Source organism: Sus scrofa, chromosome X, assembly GCF_054392235.1.
Source record: "Sus scrofa isolate SSC_HxYL_T2T_F1_AM1 chromosome X, Sscrofa_HxYL_maternal_Yorkshire_Landrace_v2.0, whole genome shotgun sequence".
NCBI classification, from domain to species: Eukaryota; Metazoa; Chordata; class Mammalia; order Artiodactyla; family Suidae; genus Sus; species Sus scrofa.
The window spans coordinates 69,323,368-69,341,992 of record NC_139401.1 but is presented as its reverse complement, the minus strand read 5'-3'; the positions used below and the strand labels follow the sequence as shown (position 1 = coordinate 69,341,992).

General features: G+C 41.9%; 1 long non-coding RNA gene across 4 annotated transcripts in view; it reads left to right on the top strand.

Annotated features, from left to right (window-relative positions):
* Window positions 1-401: 401 nt before the first annotated feature.
* LOC102165344 (uncharacterized) overlaps window positions 402-18,625 on the top strand; it is a 32,667-nt gene continuing 14,443 nt past the window's right edge. For all 4 annotated transcript variants that reach the window (NR_202028.1, NR_202029.1, NR_202027.1 and 1 more), the window contains 1 exon segment: window positions 402-17,586. This is a non-coding gene — a long non-coding RNA (uncharacterized LOC102165344).

The following is an 18,625-nucleotide window of genomic DNA, read 5'->3' as shown; positions in this document are numbered from 1 at the left end:
TTCATTAACATATCAAAGCTCTACCTCCCTTTTCCTCCTATTTCAAAACCAAATTAAACTAAAACCTATTCATTTGCTATACTGTTTGTGGAAAATTTTAGCATTAGTTATCTAATTCGATTTACTCAACGTCCCTATTTTGCAGATGGGAATCCATTGAAAACCGTTTGAAGTCGTGGCGCCTAGAATACAAATGAAGCCTATTTCCAGACTGATGTTCCTTTTAATATGTTGTTGTTTTTTCGAAATCTCTCTTTTTCTTTTTACTGGCTAAATTTTGAGCCGGCTAAACTACAAATATGTCTGGCTTTCAATCTTCTTGGCCACTCCTCTTCTACTCCCTCCGCCCTCAGTCCCCTCCCTCTCACTTCTTAAAGCGCTGCACTTTGCTGCGACCGCCATATTTCTTCTTTTTCCCGGGTGGAAGCTTGCTGGTATTGGATCTCTTTGCCCGTGTGGTTCTTTCTGGAACATTTTCCAGCCCCCAGCCATGCCTTATGGCATATTTCTTTAAAAAAAAATCCACCAAAAATTCATAAAATGTTTTAAAATTTCTAAACTTTCTCCTAATATTTTCTTGACACCTTATCTCTAGTTTACAGTTATTTGGGATATTTTAAGGCAACTTTCTATTTTAAAATAATTTTTCTTTGGAATGTTTTTTGGTTGACTCTTCTGGTTTTTTCGTGGTGTAATTTTCTTTTCCCCCTCCTTTTCTGTGTATTATGCCCATCGGGGCTGTGGATACCTGGTTTTAATAATTGTTATTTATTTTTTTGCCCAACGGGGCCGTGGATACCTGCCTTTTAATTCTTTTTTTAAAGACTTTGCCCATCGGGGCCGCGGATACCTGCTTTTAATTTTTTTTTCCCCTTAGCCCATCGGGGCCTCGGATACCTGCTGTGTCCCCCTCTTTCTCCAACCCCTTGGCCCATCAGGGTAATGGATACCTGCTTTTTTATTTAAAAAAAAATTTTTTTTGGCCCATCGGGGCCTCGGATACCTGCTTTAATTTTTTTTTTTCCTTGCCCATCGGGGCCTCGGATACCTGCTTTATTATTTTTTTTTCCTTGCCCATCGGGGCCGTGGATACCTGCTTAGATTTTTTTTTTTCATCACCCATCGGACCTTTGTATGGATGGAAAAGTGTTGGGTTTTGTGGTTCGTTGTACTGTCTGGAATGTCTACAAAATTTTGCTGCTAATCGTTTGGTGTTGTGTGAGTGGACCTACGGCTTTGGTTTGGAGATGACTTTGCAGTTAGGCTAGGGGGTTGGTCAGGCTGGGGAGGAAAGATGGCGGCCACTTGAGATTTGCCGCCCAGCTCGGCTGAGGGCTACTTGTTTATGCTAAGTGTAAACTAGGGAGGCAAGATGAATAGTGGGACAGGCAGAGGAAATGATATGCATTGTATGAGCTACGTGTTTTGAATTAGTCGATTTGGGTCTTGTTAGGACCTTTGCATGGATTGTGGTATCATGAGGTGGAAAAACGGGGTCATCCTGTGTCATATTACAAGAGGCTAATAGAAAATGAGAGGGAGAAGGTTTAGGCGCAGGGTTCAAAATGGCGATTTTGACTTTGCAGCATTGCTTAGCATGGCTCTCTGCTTTGTTAGAGTGTTCAAAATGGCGGACCCACTTTGCCGCAGTGTTCCAGTGGCGGGAAGCCACATTATGGGTGTCTTTGTTCTAGCGTGCAGCATGGCGGTGGAAATATTCTGTTACATAGCAAAAGATGGCGGCTCAAGTACTTGCCGCAATCGAAAACATGGCGGGCCTTTGTCTTTGCCGTGTGCATTTCCTGACAAATTTTGCCGCAGGGACAATATGGCTGACCTTGTCATGTGGATAGCATGGCAGTCTGTCACGTGGACGTCATGGCAGGGGTGTTTGACCGTTACATTCTTGGCGGGCTTTGCACCAGGAGGGCCTGCCGCATTGTTCAAGATGGCGGGCTTTGCCGCGAAAAAGTGCAGGAGGGATTGGCAGCGTTGGATTGCCGCCCGACACATCCAATCAGAAAGGGTGGTGGAATTGGTCACAGACAGTTAGTGGAGGATGGAATTAGTCGGAGTTAGCATAGCACCTCGCTACCGTCTCTATTCAGCCAGTCAGCACCGGCCACGTTTGTACTACTCCCAGTGGGTGGTACCCAAGGTCTTTCCAAGGACGTTTGGCCTTTCCACCTCCCTCCCCTCTCACTGGCTCCCTCCCCTCCAGCATTACCACCTGCTGTGCTGAACTTTAGGCTATATGGGCTGAACCTCACACCATTCCTCTGCATTGGTGGCCTAAGGCTAACTTACTACCCCTTCCCCGCCTCCCCCTCCCCCGCCTCTGCTCTTCTGCACTGTGGCCAGGGGCAGTGCTCCATGCCTGCCAAGTGTGAACATGGCGGTGAGTCGTGGCAAGGACCAGAATGGATCGCAGATGATCGTTGGCCAACAGGTGGCGGAAGAGGAATCCCTGTCTTCCTCAAGAGGAACACCTACCCCGTGGCTAATGCTGGGGTCGGATTTTGATTTCTATTTATTTCTTGGATGTCAGTCATATATAGTTTGATTATGTGGTTTGCTAGTGTTCGATTTAAGCCTTAAGTGACTACTATGGTAATGTATTTAGGGACTTTGTTATTTGTAGAATTCATTTCAGTTACATTTAGTGGGTTTTCATTTTGGGGTTCCTTTGAAATTCCTTAAAGTTTTCAATTTCTTTTTTTTACAAATGCTTACATTTCTTTATCTTTATATAGTCAAAGTCAATAATTTGGCATTTATAAGTTTTTACTACTTTTTTACTTTGAAATTGACTTAATGAACTACTTCCTTTTGGATTTTTGAAGTCTTATAGTACAAAAATAGTTAATTTAAAATTTAACATTATGACCAAATAATCTTTGAAGGTCCTCTTCTGTCCAGGTCTTGCTTTGTTCCCATCCTTAATGCTGCACTGATTGAATAATGACCTACCTATCTGCAGAAAACTTGAATTGCTGTGGACTTCTTCTACTCTAATTTATTATATTGGAGTATTATTGCCCATAATTTCAATTTTCTGTGGTGACCTGTCTCCACAGGCCCCAGCTCCTCTCCACACCTCTTCCCAGCAAACCCATATTTAGCCCCAGCCCCTGCCCCTGCCCCTGCCCCAGCCCTTGCCCCTGCCCCAGCCCCTGCCCCTGCCCCAGCCCCAGCCCCTGCCCCTGCCCCTGCCCCTGCCCCAGCCCCAGCCCCAACCAAGCCCCAGCCCCAGCCCCAGCCAAGCCCCTGTCCCACTCCTGTTTCTCCCTAAAGCCAGTCCAGTTTGTATTGATTTGATGCTAAAAATAAGTTTCAGTTGCTCTTCCATCAGACTGGGATACCTTGTCTGCCTCTAGCATTGCTGATCTTGAGTGCTGACTACCTGAGTCACCATTTTCAATTAATGTACACAATCCCATTTGCCCATTATCTCATGTTAGAACAAAGAATTTGTGCAATAATGTTAGGAAATTTAATTGTGAGCTTCATATCAGACAATTATTGTCCATAAATCTGCTTACTCATCATCTCAATCTCCTGCCTTTAAGGAAGGAGAAACCATTCCTCTGTCATTGCTGCAGTAGTCAAAATCCCAGTTTTCTGGAAAGTGCATATATACTGTGCTGACCACCTAAACTCTTTGCACTCAGTGAAATTCTAATTGTCCATAATCCTGCATTGGACTAAATCCCAATTTAAAAACCCTTTTGCATTCAGCAGTCCCAGTTGTCATACCCTTGTCTGTTAAACAAAGGCATCCTACCATTTTTACCCTCTTGTGAGTCCTCCTGTTCTTGGACAATTAAAGTACCAAATTGTAATTGTACATTGTCTCACTCATTAATCAATGACCTTCTGTCCCGTTTGCATTGCTATTAGGCAGTGCTGACTATCTGAGACCATGTTCCTTGAATTATTATTATTGACTAGAATACCAATTGTTCATTACACAAATCCTTTGCAGCTTCTTTGCACTATAAGGGAAGTGCCCATCACTAAAGTCCTTTACTTCGGAATATTAATGGATACAATCATTACTGGTCATGGTCCTGCCTACCAGATAAGACCCACCCATGCTCTTTTCATTGTTCTTAGGTAGTGTGGACTACCTACCACCTTGCATTAATATTTAAAATCCTCATTGTCCATTGTCCCACTGTTAGCCTAGGATATCTCTTACCTCTATGCCATTTCTTCTAAGGAGTTCTGATTACCCTAAGTCCTTTCTCTTAAACAATTTATGTGCATAATTGCATATACCTGTGGTCTCATGCAATTAAAAATTAAATCCTACACTCTGTGGAATATTGCTAGGTAGTGCAAATTATTCAAGGACTCAGCTTTGGGACAGTTAATCCGCACAGTTGCGGTTGTCCAGAGTCCCATCCATTTTAGTGGGCCACTGTGTCCCATTTGGGTGCTAGGTGTGTCAGGAGGACCCTTCTGTTGAATTGATAATGTGCATAATTGCATTTGTTCATGTCCTGTGAACTAGTAACATCCACCTGCTTTGTATTCCAGCAGGGGACCCTTTTTAACTTAAGAGCGCTGCACTGGGACACTCTACCTGTGCAAACCTAATTGATTAGACCTGAGCCTTTTGTATTAGGAACCCTGCATTATCTTTACACCTAAAAGGTGCTAATTGCCTAAGGCCATTTCCTGCCCGAACGACTGTGTTTAAACTAGAGTCTCACACTCAATAACCGCCTTTGCATAAGAGTAGAGGATACTTGTGACAGTTAAGTGGTTTGATTGCAGCTACAGACCCTGCTGTTAGACTAGCATCCATTCTCCTCCTAGATGATTCACATGACCACAATCCGTACTAGGGACTGTTAATGGGTTTAAATGCAGCTACAGTCCTTTATGTTAATCTAGGATCCCATCCCCAACTCACTCTCTTTTCATTACTGCAGGGCTTACATAGGACTTGTTAACGACCTTTATTGCACTACTGTCGCTTCTGTTAGTCCAAGATCCCATATCCTCCTAAATCCTGTATTACCGAAAGAATATAAGGGACTGTTAAAGTGCTTAAAGCAGTTACAGTCCCTTATGTTTATCTAGGACCCATCCTCAACTAACCCCTTTTGCATGACTGCAGAGGGTTCTTGGGACTGTTAATGGGCTTTATTGCAGCTACAGTCCCTTCTATTAATCTGGATTCCTATCCACTCCTACACAATTTGCATTACCACAGACTATACAAGGGACTGTTAATGTGTTTAAATGGAGCTACAGTTCCTTATGTTAAACTAGGATCCCATTTCCACCTAACTCCCTTTTCATTAATGCAGAGCCTACATGGGACTAGTGGGCTTATTTGCACTACTGTCCCTTCTTTTATTCTAGGATCCCATCCCTCCTACTGGATTTGCACTACCCTAAAATGTATGAGAGACTGTGGATGTGCTTAAATGTATCTACAGTCCCTTTTGTTAACCTATGATCCCGTTCCCATCTAACACCCTTTGCATGACTGCAGAGGGTACTTGGGATAGTTAATGCGCTCAATTAGAGCTACAGATCCTTCTGTTAGTGGAGATTCCCATGCCCTCCTACTCCATTTGCATTACCAAAGGGAGTACAAGGGACTGTTAATGGGCCTAAATGCAGCTACAGTCCCTATGTTAACCTAGGATCCCATTTCCACCTAACTCCCTTTTCATTAATACAGAGCCTACATGGGACTTAATGGGCTTTATTGTACTACTGTCCCTTCCATTAATCTAGCATCCCATCCCCACATAATTCCCTTTGCATTACAAGGGAGGATACAAGGGACTTTTAATGGGCTTAAATGCAGGTTCAGTCCCTTTCTTATTTTACCTAGGATCCCATTCCCACATAATTCCCTTTGCAAAACCACAGAGTACAAGGTACTGTTACTTACTGTACTTAAAAGCAGCTATAAGATACTCATGTTGCAACAGAAGAAAGGGTGGGGGAAAAACTGTAATTGCAATGTATACATGTAAGGATAACCTGACCCCCTTGCTGTACAGTGGGAAAAAAAAAAAAAAAAAAAAAAGCAGCTATAGTCACTTATGTTTATGTAGAACTCCATTTCCACTAACTCCCTTTTCATGACTGCAGAGGGTATCTGGGACTGTTAATGGGCTTTATTGCAGCTACAGTCCCTTCTGTTTGTCTGGATTCCCATCCAGTCCTATACAATTTGCATTACCACAGAATATCTAAGGTAACTAGCTTAATGAGCTTAAATACAGCTACAATCCTTTATGTTAACCTAAAATTCCATCCCCACCTAATTCTTTTAGGACGGCTGCTGAGAGTACATGGGACTGTTAATGGGCTATTTTGCAACTACAGTCCCTTCTGTTAGTCTAGAATCTGTTTCCATCCTACTCCATTTGCATTACCCTATAGCGTATAAGGGACTGTTAATGTGCTTAAATGGAGCTGTGTAGTCCCTTATCTTAACCTGGTATCACACCCCAACTAATTCTCTTTTCATACTGCAGAGCCTACGTGGAACTTGTTAATGGACTTAATTGCACTGCTGTCCCGTCTATTAGTCTAGGAGTCCACCCTTCCTACTCAGTTTACATTACCCTAGAGTGTATGAGACTGTTAATGTGGTTAAATGCATCTGACTGTTATGTTTACCTATGATCCCATTCTCACATAATTCCTTTGCAATACCGTAAAAGGTAAAAGGAATGTTACTGTGCTTAAAAGAAGCTATAGTCATTTACATTTATCTAGGACCCTGTTCCCATCTAACTGACTTTCAGTGACACAGGGGGCAGTTGGGACTGTTAATGGGCTTTATTGCAGCTATAGTCCCTTGTGTTAATCTGGAATCACTTTCCTTCCTGCTCAATTTGTATTACAACTGAAGGGAACTGGGACTGTCAATATGCTTAGGTGCAGCTACAGATCCTCACCTTAACCTAGGATCCCGTTCCCACCTAACTATCTTTTTGTTAATGCAAAGCCTATGTGGGACTTGTTAGTGGGCTTAATCGCACTATTGTCCCTTCTGTTATTTTAGGATCCCCTTTTCCTACTCGATTTGCATTACCTTAAGATGTATGAGACTGGATTTGCTTAAATGCATCTACAGTTCCTATGTTAACCTATGATCCCATTCCCATCTAACACCCTTTGCATGGCTGCAGAGGGAACTTGGGATAGTCAATGGGCTCGATTAGAGCTACAGTCCCTTCTGTTGGTTGAGATTCCCGTTCCCTTACTCGTTTTGCATTACCAAACGGGGGAAGAAAGGGCTGTTAATATGCTTAAATGCAATTACAGTCCCTTATGCTAACCTGGGATTCATCCCCAAATAACTCCCTTTTCGGGATTGCAGAGGATACTTGGGACTGTTAATGGGCTTAACTGCATCTATAGTCTCTTCTGTAAGTCTAGAATCTGTTCCTTTCCTACTTGATTTGCATTACTACAGAGGATACAAGGGACAGTAAAGAGGCTTAAATATAGCTGCAATCCCTTATGTTAACCTAGGAGCCTGTCCACAGTTATTTCCCTTTTCATTAATGCAGAGCCTACATAGGACTTGTTAATAGCCTTAATTGCTCTACTGACCCCTCCCGTTAGTTTGGGATCCCATCCTCACCTAATTCTCTCTGCATTACCAGGGAGGATACAAGGGACTCTTAATGTGCTTAAATGAAGGTACAGTCCTTTTTTTTAAACCTAGGATTTCATTCCCATGTAACTCCATTTGCACTACCACAGAGGGTACAAGGGGCGAATGAGCCTAAAAGCAGCTACAGTCCCTTATGTTAACCTAAGGATCCTGTCTCCTAGGAACTCCCTTTTCCTGGCTGCAGAGGATACTTGGGACTGTTAGTGAGATTTACTGTAGCTACAGTCTCTTTTATTAGTCTAGATTCCCATTACCATCCTAGATGTTTTGCATTACCACGGACTATACAAGGGACCATTATAGGGCTTAAATGCAGCTCCAGTCCCTTATTAACCTAGAATCTCATCCCCACCTACAGCCTTTTTCATGCTGCAGAGGGTACTTGGGACTGTTGATTGGCTTTATTGCAGCTGCAGTCCCTTCTGTTAGTCTAGAATCTGTTTCCATCCTACTCCATTTGCATTACCACAGAGGGGACAAGGGACTGTTAATGTGCTTAAATAGAACCACAGTCCCTTATGTTAAATGAGGATCCCATCCCCAACTAACTCTCTTTTCATTACTGCAGAGCTTAAGTAGGACTTGTTAATAGACTATTGCATTACTGTTCTGTTATTCTATAGGTTCCCATCCCTCATTCTATTTGCATTACCCTAGAGTGTAAAGGGACTGTTAATGAGCTTCTATGGCTCTACAGACCCTTACGTTACCTATGATCTTTTTGCCACTTAACTCCCTTTTCATGCCTATAGAGAGTACTTGGGACTGTTAATGGGCTTTATTATGGCTACAGTCCCTTCTGTTTGTCCAGAATTTGTTACTTTTCTACTCGACTTGCACAGATGGTACAAGGGACTGTTAATGTGCTTAAATGAAGCTACTGTCTCTTATGTTTAAATAAAATCCCATTCCCCACCTAAAACTCTTGCATGGCTGTAGAAGGTACTTGGGACAGTTAATGGCTTTAATTAGAGCTACAGTCCCTTCTATTGGTCAATATTCCCATGCCCATACTCCATTTGCATTACCAAAGGGAGTACAAGAGACTGTTGGTATGCTTCAATGCAATTACAGTCTCTTATGTTAACCTACGATCTGATACCCAACTATCTCCCTTTTTATTAATGCAGAAGCTACATGGGACTTGTTAACGGCTTTAATTGCACTACTGTCCTTCCATTAGTCTAAGATCCCATCCCCAACCTGATTGCCTTTACAGTACCAACCAAGGAAGATACAAGGGACTGTCAGTGTGCTTAAATGCAATTACAGTCCCTTTTAAATTTTACCCAGGATCCCATTCCCCCTTATCTCCCTTTTCAACACTACAGAGGGTACAATTGACTTACTGTGCTTAAAAGAAGCTATAGTCCCTCATGTTAACCTAAGGATCTCATCCCCAACTAACTCTCCTTTCATGACTACAGAGAGTACTTGGGACTGTTAATGGGCTTTATTGTAGCTATAGTCCCTTTTGTTAGTCTAGACTACCATTTACTACATGATTTGCATTACCACAGAATATGCAAGGGACTGTTACTGCGCTTAAATGCAGTTACAGACCCTTATGTTAATCTAGAATCCCATCCCCAACTATCTCTCTTCATTAATGCAGAGCCTGCATAGGACTTATTAACAACCTTTATTGCACTACAGTCTCTTCTGTTAGTCTAGGAGCACATCCCCTCCTAGTTCCCTTTACATTACTAAAGAAGATACAAGGGACTGTTGATGGGCTTAAATACAACTACTGTCCGTTATGTTAACCTAGGATCCCATCTCCACCTGAATCCGTTTGCATGACTGCAGAGGGACCTTAGGCTTTATTACGGGCGGCTACAGCCCCTTCTGGTAGTTTAGCTTCTGTTGCTGTCCTACTGGATTTGCATTACTACAGATGGTGCAAGAGACTGTTAACGTGTTTATTAAATGGAGCTACAGTCTTTTGGGTTTACTTAGAATCCCTTTTCTCTAACCTAAAACCCTTTGCATGACTGTAGAGGGTACTTGGGACTGTTAATGGGCTTAATTAGAGCTATAGTCCCTTTTATTTGTTTAGATTCTCGTGCCTTCCTACTCTATCTGCATTACTAAAGAGACTGTAATGCACTATTTATGTGCTTAAGTGGAGCTCCAGCTCTTGTGTTAACCTAGCATCCTATTTCTACCTAACTCCCTTTTCATAACTGCAGAGCCTATGTGGGACTATTAGTGAACTTTACTGCAGTTACCTTCTGTTAGTGTAGATTCCCATCCTCTTTTATATGATTTGATAACCACAGACTGTACAATGGACTACCAATGTGCTTAAATGCAGCTACAGTCCTTTATGTTAAGCTAGAATCCCATTCTCACCTAACTCTTCTCATTGATGCAGAGCCTATATGGGACTTGTTAATGGGCTTCATTGCTCTTCTCTGTCCCTTCTACTAGTCTAGATTCCCAAGCTCTCCTACTCAATTTGCATTACCAAGGGGGGTACAATGGACTGTTAATGTGCTAAAATGCAGCTACAATCTCTTACATTAATCTAGAATCTCATGCCCCAACTAACGCCCTTTGCATGGCTTCAAAGGATACTTGGGACTCTTAATGGGCTGAAATACAGCTACAGTCTCTTATGATAACCTAGGATCCCATTCTCACCTATCTCCCTTTTCATTGCTGCAGAGCCTGCATGGGACTTGTTAATGGTCTTAATTGCACTGCTGTCCCTTTCGTTAGTCTAGGATTCTATCCCCTCATAAAGAATTACATTACCGTAGAGGTTTCAAGGGAATGGTAATGTGCTAAATGCACATAGTCCCCCTCTTTTTGTAACCTAGGATCCCATTCCACCTAACTCCCTTTGCATTATCACCAACTGTACAAGTGACTGGTAATGGGCTTAAAAGCAGCTATTGTTAACCTAGGATCCCATCCCCATTCAACTTCCTTTGCATGAGTGCAGAGGACACTTGGGACTGTTAATGAGTTGTATTGCTGCTACAGTCCCTCCTGTTATTCTAGGATCCATGCCTTTTTTGATTTGCATTGCAGGGGAGGGTACTAGGGACTGTTAATGTACTTAAATAGAGCTACAGTCCTTTATGGTAACCAGGATCTGGATCCCACCTAACTGCCTTGTATTACTTCAGGGCTTACATAGGACTTTTTTAATGGGCTTAATTGCTCTGATTTCCCTTCTTTTAGTCTAGGTTCCCCTCCCTCCTACTCTATTTTCATTACCCCAGAGTGTACAAGGGACTGGTAAGTATGCTTAAATGCAATTATAGTCCCTTCTGTTAGTCTAGGGTCCCATTCCCACCTAATTCCCTTTACATTACCAAAGGAGATACAAGGGACTGTCGTTGTGCTTAAGTGTGGGTACAATCCCCATTTTTTCTTTTTTCAGCCTAGGATCCCTTTCCCACCCAATTGCCTTTGGATGACTGCAGAGAATACTGGGGACTGTTAATGGGCTTTATTGTAGCCATAGTCCTTTTTCTTAGTCTGAGATCCCATCTCCTCCTAAGTGATTAACATTACCCCAGAGTGTATACAGGACTGGTACTTTGCTAAATGCAATTATAGTCCCTTCTATTAGTCTAGGATCCCATCCCCACCTAAATCCCTTTACATTATCACAGGGGATAGATACAAGGGACTGTTGTGCTTAAATGTAGGTACAGCCCCCCCCCCCCTTTTAACCCTAAGATATCTTTCCCACATAAATGCCTTTGCATGACTGCAGAGGATACTTGGGACTGTTAATGGGCTTTATTGTAGCCACAGTCTCTTTCCATAGTCTGGGATCCCATCCCCTCTTAAATGATTTACATTATCGCAGAGGGCGCAAGGAACTGCAAAGGTGCTTAAATGCAGGTAGTTGGTTTTTAAACCTAGGATCCCATTCCCAGCCTGACTTGCTTTGAATTACTAAAGAGGCTACAAGGGACTCTTATGTGTTTAAGTGCAGGTACAGTGCCTTTTGTTAACCTCAAAATCCATTCCCACCTAACTCCCTTTTCCTGACTGCAAAGGGTAATTGGGACTGTTAACGGGCTGTACTGCAGCCACATTCCTCTCATAGTCTAGGATCCCATTCCCTCCTATTTGATTTGCATTACCCCAGAGGGTACAAGGGACTTTTAAAGTGCTTAAGTGGGAGTTCCTGTCATGGCACCGCGGAAACGAAACCAACTAAGAACCATGAGGTTTGGGGTTCAATCCCTGGCCTTGCTCAGTGGGTTCAGGATCCAGCGTTGCCCTGGGCTGTGGTGTAGGTCGCAGACGCTGCTCGGATCTGGCATTGCTGTGGCTGTGGTGTAGGCTGGCAGCTGTAGCTCCAATTCGACCCCTAGCCTGGGAACTTCATATGCCACAGGTGTGGCCCTAAAAAAAAAAGACAAAAAAAACCAAAAAAAACAAAAAAACCAAAGTGCTTAAGTGGCACTATAGTCCCTTATGTTATCTAGGACCCCATTCCCATCTAACTTTTCATGACTGCAGAGTGTACTTGGGACTGTAAATGTACTTAACTGCCTATACAGTCTCACCTCTTAGTCCAGATTACATGCCCTCCTACTTGAATTGTATTATAACAGAGGGTACAAGGGACTTTTAATGTGCTTTTTTAAAAGCAGCTAAATTTCCTTACCATAACCTGAAAATCCATTTCCATCTCAAAATCCACTCCCACCTAACTCCCTTTCCATCACAGCAGAGGGTACTTGGGACTGTTAATAGGCTTAATTAAAGCTATTCTCCCTTCTGTTGGTCTAGATTTCCTTTCCCGCCTCTATTTGGATTGTACCTCAGTGTACAATGGACTGTTAACTGTGCTTAAATGCAGGTACAGTCCTTTTTTTAAAACCTAGGATCCTATTCCCACCTAACTCCCTTTGCTTTACTGCAGAGGGTACTTGGGGCTTGTTAATAGGCTTAGTTGGACTACAGTCCTTTCTGTTAGTCTAGGATCCCATCCCCTCCTACGTGATTTGCATTTCCACAAAGGCTATAAGGGACTGTTAAGGTGCTTATTAAATGCAAATACAGTCCCTTATGTTAACCTGGGATCCCATTCCCACCTATCTCCCTTTGCATGACTGCAAAGGTATTTGAGACCTTTAAAGTAGTTAATGGCTGCTGTAGCCTCTTCCATTATAAGTGTACTTTCCCAAGCACTCCAGCTCCATGTAACCTGGGAGCACATTTGGGGCTGTTAATGTGCTCATTTTTAGCTGTGGTCCCTTTTATAATTCTAGGATCACATCCCTTTCTGCTTCTTTGTGTTACTTGTTGGTATTTGGGACAGAAAAGTACTTAAATGCAGCTGTGATCTAACTTAGGCTCCCATGCCCTCTAACTTTTTACATTACCCCAGTGTATATTTGGGACTGTTAAAGTGCTTAATTGCAGCTGTGGTCCCCTCTGTTAGTCTAATTTCCTAAGCTCACCAATTCCCTTTGTATTACAGCAGAGGGTACTTGGGACTGTTAAAGTGTTTATTTGCAGCTCTGGTCCCTTCTCTTAGTCTGGGGTCCATGCCCCCAGCTTTGTTTGCATTACCACAGAGGGTACTTGGAACTGTGAATGTGCTTAAATTCAGGTGTGGTCCCTTTTAATTTAGGATTCCTCAACTCCTTTTACCAGGGAGGGCATTTGGGACTGTCAAGGTGGTAAGGGCACCTGCGTTCCTTTCTTTCTGTTCATCTAGGATCCCATTCCCTCCTACTCCCTTTGTATTGCATGGGAGGATTTGGGGGGCTCTTAAGGTGCTTAACTGCAGCTGTGGTCCCTCCTATTAGTTTCCAATCCCTTTCTACTCCCTTTGCATTACCACAGAGGGTACTTGGGACTGTTGTAGTACATCCCATTCTCTCATGCCTGTTAGCATTACAGCACAAGGTCCTGAACACCACGGCCCTTTCTTTTGCACTGTTAATGCACAATTTCATTTGTCCCTCATCTTCTGCAGTATTTATAGACCTCACTCATTTCCCTTGTATTTAGTGGTGAATGCCCTTTACTCAAGACCTGTGTACTAGGATAGTTAAAGTGAGCCATGGTAATTGACCCCAAATAATGTCTTTCACTTAAGTCCCTTGTATTCTTTGTTTTACAAGAAGATGTATTAATTACCTCAGTTACTTCCTTCTGGGAGTGTTTACATGCAAAATTCCAGTGTTCATGGCCCCTTTCTTTAAACTAATACCCCTCCTTTTTTATATTCAGGGGATGTTAGTGACCCAAAGTCCCTCTCTTGGGATTCTAATGTGCATGTGCCCTCGTGATAAGCTAATACGTTGAGTTCAGGGATTACTGACTACCCAAGTCTTTTTTTGGTGGGGGTGGGGGACAGTTAATGTGCAAAATTATACTAGGATCCCATCCTATCCCACCCCTTTTGCATTTGGGGTGCTGACCAACTGTGGCTGCTTCTCCTGTACAGTTTAAATGCACATAATTTCAGTAATCCATGCTCCCTTATGTTAGACTAGAATCCCATTTTCTTGCCCCATTTACATTACTTTGGGAGCTTCTGAATAGCCAAGATTCATTTTCTTGGACTGTTAATGTGTATACTGCCATTTGCTCCTGTACATCAGGTAAGGACCCTCTCCATTCTATTTATATTTCAGCAGGAGGTGCCTACTTCTTAAGATTTATATACTTCTGCAGTTAATCTGCATAATCTTAGTTGTCCTGTACACATTCTCAATTGTCCACAACTGCTTTTTAGGTTAGGACTCCTTTACTTATTTAAGCACAGCATACTGACTACCTTAAAGGCCTTGTCTTGGGACTGTTACTATGTGTAATTACAATTGTCCATGGTCCTTTGAGTTAACTTGTGTCCCAATTTTCACACTCTCTTTACTTTATTGCAATGGGGTACTGTTCACTTAAGGCCCCTTTCTCAAACAGTAATATATGTAATGACAATTACATTAGGATCCTTCCCCTTCACATTCCCTTTGAAGTACCACAAGGATTCTGATCCCTAAGGTCCCATTTCTTGACCTGTTAATGTACGTGATGTATTTGTCTGGGTTCTTGTGCATTCCTTTTCTCTTCCAGCAGGAAGTGCCCCCTCCACAAGACTGTTAAGTTTGGACAGTCAAGATGCACATTTGTAACTGACTGCAGCCAGTCACCTTGGATGTTAATGTGTATAACTGCACATGGCTCATCCCATATGAATAAGATCCTACCCTCTCAGACCCCTTCTCTAGTATAGCAAGGGTACTGATTCCTAAGACCTCTTTCCATGGCTAGTTATTGTACATAATTTGCTTTTGTACATGTTCCTGTACACTAAATAAGGATGCCCCTCTTCCCACTCCCTTTGTCTTTTACAGGGAGCGTACACTACTTTAAGATCCTTATATTTATTTGTACAAAGTACATGATTTTAATTGACCATACCATACCCTTTGGACATTAATGTACATAATTACACCTTAATTCATCTTATCCTTTTGCTCTCCATTTGCAGTATATCAGGGTTTGTGACCCTAAATCAGCTCTTTCCTTGGCCTATTAATGTGCATAATTGCATTTGTCCAGGTTCTTGCACACTAGACAAGGACACCCCCCCACCCCCGCCAACTTCCTATGCCTTCCGGTAAGTAGGTGGTTCCCACTGCTAAGACCTTTATATTTGGACAGTTAATGTGCAGAATTGCAGTTTTCCACAACCCAGTTACTTCCAGGACTGCTGTATCTCCTTTGCAATACCTCAAGGGATACTGTTTTTCCCCAAGATCGTTTCTTGTGGACCGTCAATATATGTAATTGAAATGGTTGTCTTCATCCATAGACTGAGATAATATCCCCTCAGCTAACTATCATGACCTCAGCTCTTGGACAATTAATATTCACCAATAACATATCAAAAGTACTGATCATTAGATAGGACCCCTGTTCCCTTACTGTATACATCAGGGATACTGACTAAGGCCCCCTTTTTTGACTGTTAATGCGAATATTTGCAATTATCTAATTCCCCTTCTATTAGAGTAGGACATTATTTCCTTGCACCCCATTCGGATTACTGAAAGGGGCTGCTGACCACACAAAACTTCTACTGGGACTGCTGATGAGCACAATGACGATGAGAAATGGGTTTTTACTCCCTGGCCTTGTTGGGCAAGCGCTCCCAGCCCAGCCCCAATTTCCCATGGTATAATAAAGTATAAATACTGCAGTGTGCCATGAACTTTCCATCAAACAGCAGCCCATACTCCCACTCTACTTGCATTGGCTCCAGTGTATCAAATTCCAAATAGCTATGGTCTTGCCCTTATGTTCCCTCTCCATACCCTTTGCCTGCCCTTGGACCTTTCTTATGGACTATTAATGCTCACAATTTTCAGGTGTCCATGTATCCAGATAAGATTGTGCTCCCTTGCCCCTCCTGCCCCTTCCACCCCTGCCCTGCCCTTTTGCATTGTTGCTGGGAAATGTCCACTGGCAAAGCCCTTTTGTTTTTAAGACATTAACAATCCCAGATGTCATTGCTTTGCCCATTTTGAATTGCTGTAATGCCTCAGTTACCCTTTCTTTGGTTCCGCCCATCAGACATGGACCCTTCCACTTCCTTCTTTGCATTACTCCTGAGTAGTACTGACTACCCACAGCCCCTTCTGTGTTATTAACACAGTATTGATTGTCCCATTTTTTCAGCCCACCAGCCCAAGGTCTCCCTACCACTTTGATGTTGTATTTGTGCAGTATTGACTACCAAAAGCAGACCTGAACTATGTGGGTGGGCCTTCACTCCTTTTCCTGCATTTGTTAATGATCCCAATTCCAATTATTGTAACATTCTGGGGACAGGAACCATTCCTGCCCCTCTTTTACTGCTTTACTAGGCAAAATTTTTAAGGCAAGTCAGACCCAAGGGAACTTGGATTGCTACCCTGTATTTATTTATTATTTATTATATATAAGTATCAATTGAAAATTATCTCCCCAGGAAGGAAGTTTAGCATTGTCTCTGCATTCTTCCTTTCAGAGCAGATTGCCTGGCTAAGAATCTCTCTTGGCCTCTTGTATATTCCCAACATGTAATGCCAATTGCCAGGATACAACCAAAAAGTTGTTATTTTTTAAATTTTTTAAAACGTACATCTGGTTTGCAAGGTGGAATTGATAACCTGGTCATTGAATTTTTGAAGTCTTAAAAACCCATTTATTCCATGTATCTGATGACCAGTGTCTCTCATTTACTAAGGGTGGTGGGTCTGTGGATAGACGGCTGTGACTTTGATATTTTAGTATTACTACCAAAGGAGTTCTAGAATGGAATTCTTAGGACAAGTATCTTTGGGCTCTACCACCATTTTGAAACCATTCCTGTTTTGGCTATACCATTATTCACTTTTAGAAAAACAACCTGAACTTCCTAATCCTTAAATTTCTTCATCTGGAGCATCAACCAGCCCCTGCTTATTTCAAGAACATTGCTATAAATGGATAAAATGAGAAAACATATCCTGAAGTGCTTTTTGGAAACTGTTGATCACTTTGTTTGATTAATCTGTTAAATAAAATGCGTTACATTAAATTCTTAGCCTAAAGCACCACACTGAAGTGAGGGCTTAGAAATGATGGGACCAGTTTTCTGTTTTATATTAAAATAAAAATAAGCCAAGATCTAGTCATTCTTTTGGATATAGGTTTTCAGGAGTGAGATAGCTGCCTGGTTAAGATGAATAATAGCCTAGCTTCCAGTGTACAGGGTGTTTGATGGCAGAGAAGTATTAATGTGGAACTGCTGAAGGAAATAACTAGTTATCACTGCAGCAGTTCCTTGTAATCACTGAAAAGGATACTCTTCTCTGAGAAGGATGTCAAAAGATCGGCTCAGCTCAGGGTGCAGTTTGCACTACTAGCTCCTTGGACAGCTGTAAGAAGAGTCTCTGGCTCTTTAGACTACTGTAAGTACTACTTTGTAGCTTTTAAGTAATCTTTTCCTTATTCTCGTTTCTTTCTCTTAGATACTACTCCTAGAAAAGTCAGAGGATCCTATAAGTTTCCTTCCCTGTTTCTCTCATTTGCAATTTGTATATCACCATATGATTTAACTGACAAAATTATGGAATTAATATTGTGTACTTGGCCTATGCTGGGTTACACTGAAGTAGAAACGATATAGTCCTATATGATCTCATCCCCCAGATGGCTGTATTGTTAAAGGAGCTAATATAAGTATACTTGAAATAATTTTAGGAATTGATACTCAAGTGCTGTCATGTGAATTTTAAGTTTTAAAAAGGGAGTTTTAAAAGGGAGTTCAATAGGGTTTAAAGTTGATCAGATAAGCTTGAAGGAGGTGTGTTAACTTTTTGTATTTACTCTGGGATATGAGTAATATTGCAGCCATCTGGGTAGTACAGTTGGTTTATTTTAATGTCATTTGGTTTTTACCTCTTTTGGAGGCATGGAAAGCGATTAGCAATAAGACTTAGCTATTATGTTTGGCTATATATCAAGGCTGGCAAATTGTTAAATTTGTTCTAAGCTTGAGTGTTTCAAGCTTCAGGGATTGGGGGTATAAATCTGATGTGTTAGATCTTTGTACCCTTTTTTAACCTCTGCCCAAGGACAGATGAGAGTAGCAGTGCCTTCTTCGTCTGAGCTATTTGTGAAACTTGTTTGGCAAGAGGGCAGTAGAAAAGTATGCTTTGCAAGAAAACCATGACCTTGCCTACTTTATGATGAAGTTGGTATACCCTCTTCCCTTTTGCCTGTTTCAACAGGTCCTTTGGTAAGATAAAAAGCTTATCCTCCCTGTTTGTAAAATAAACACAAAGGTCTAGCTGAAAAAAAAATGTTAACATCAAATTTGAAACATTTTGTGTGTGTGTGTGTGCACATCCATGTATCCTAGCAGGAGCAAAAAGAATCATATTAATGAGTGGGGCTTCTCTAACTGCCCATTTAAATTCACATCCATATTTTCTCACAGCTTTTCTC